Source organism: Etheostoma spectabile, unplaced genomic scaffold (genome assembly GCF_008692095.1).
Source record: "Etheostoma spectabile isolate EspeVRDwgs_2016 unplaced genomic scaffold, UIUC_Espe_1.0 scaffold273, whole genome shotgun sequence".
NCBI classification, from domain to species: Eukaryota; Metazoa; Chordata; class Actinopteri; order Perciformes; family Percidae; genus Etheostoma; species Etheostoma spectabile.
Window position 1 is genome coordinate 636102 of NW_022605577.1, and position 1905 is coordinate 638006.

A 1905-nucleotide genomic window follows, 5' to 3' on the forward strand; every position below is an offset into this window, starting at 1 on the left:
CACGGTAACCAAGTTACAGAGTCCATGGTAGAACTTCAAACATTACCATAAAGTCATGAAATACATGTGGCAGGCCACCTTTAAGCAATTTAATACCTTGAGTTTTCAGCTATGGTTTGATGTGTATGACATGTACTGTATATAAAGAATGTGCCAACACACTGTGTGTAATGTGAAACGTGTTGTTTGAAGTCATTGAAATCAGATAATTACTACACAATACTGCAGTTTTGGCTCAGACATTATATGTGTAGCAGGGCACCTTTAACAAAATAATATTGGAAATATTAGAATCTTTTCATTTGTTTTAAACACAACAAGAATTTTGTGGCATTTGAGCAGAATACAGAAAGCAGCAGAAATGCCGAACTAAGTACACTTTAATATCTGTTTAATTATCACAAGGAATTTTGTTATTGAGATATTCAACGTTATCTGACTTTGTCCAGAGAAAGGACTCCATGAGAAGACATCCCCCACTTCACCTCTAGCAGTCAATAACAGAACAGTAACAGGAGACAGCATAGAGGACAGTTTCCTGACGTCATGTTTGTGATATTTAGATAATGACGTCCTTCATGCATTCGAAGATTCAATTATCAGCAGTCTCTTTCATTCCTCCTGAGGGTCACCGGCGTGACAACCTGCACGGGGTCCTGATCCCATGGGGCGCTATTTTCAGTGACTCTTTAGTTGTTTTAAGGTTTTCTGGCCTATTTTGTACATTACTAGGAGGACGAGTAGAAATTAGACGCGTGTCCTCAGAGATCAACAAGATTTAAAGAAAATGGAGTTGAACAAAAAATGTTTGTGGTGAAATGAGCTCAATTGCTTTCTTACTGAGCGTTAGATAACAACACTGAGACCGATCTCATGTCTGTACGCTAAATATGAAGGTAAAGCAAGCTAAAGTTAGCTTAGCTTGGCTTAGCATCAAAACTGGAAAAGTGGGAAACAGCTAGCCTGCTAGAGTCTAATTAATGAAGTTTATTAGTAAGCTTTACTAGGATTTTGTAACCTTTGGCTAGCTGTTTCTAAGCGATTACTGACTGTAGCTTTAGCATAAGGATCTTCAACAGGGGGCCCGGGGACCCCTAGAGGCTCATCAGCGTCAATGCAGTGGGGCCTCCAAAATTCAAGTTTTTTTCCAAAATGTAAAAGTCTTAACATGAATCCAGCATATCATCAGCCAATATAAATCCCCACTGCTTACTGGCCTATAGGTTATGTTGTCACTAAGGCCACCCACACATAGTTAATCCTAAGCATTTGCTGTGCCACATGTATGTTTAACGTTAATACATGATTTATAAAAGGCTTCAGGCCGCCCAACACGCTAATGAAGGCCTAGTTTAATATGCAACTTCATTTTATACAATATACTGTATGTAGTAGGGGGTCACTGCTGCGTCTGTCTTTCAGTTAAAGGGTCCTTGGCTTAAAAAAGGTCAACCCTTGTGTTGTCTTCCTGTCAAAATTGAAAATCAACACTTTTGTTGACGCTTTTTTTTCCCCAATGTTTCCAACTTTTTCCTAGGTTTTTGTCCCTTTTTTCAACACTTTTTGAATGTTTCACTTTTTTTGATGTTTTCAAATACCACGTGACACTAACTTATTAACTTTAGTTTTACAGTTATTTTTGAAATTTATTGATAAACGTAATTTTTAGGAAATTATACCAAATGTTTGAGTTGTAAAAGCAGAAATTAGGAATTATTTAGACTAAAATTAAAGAAATGTATGTTGATGGATAGTCACAGATTGGAATATGTCAACTTTTACTCAATACTATTTATATTTAATACTAGTACTACTTGTTCAAATGCTGTAAAACTGAATAAGACATCCCAGAATGAATGAAAGTAGAGATTTGTACTTCACAAAGAGCGTTGTGTGGAATCAATC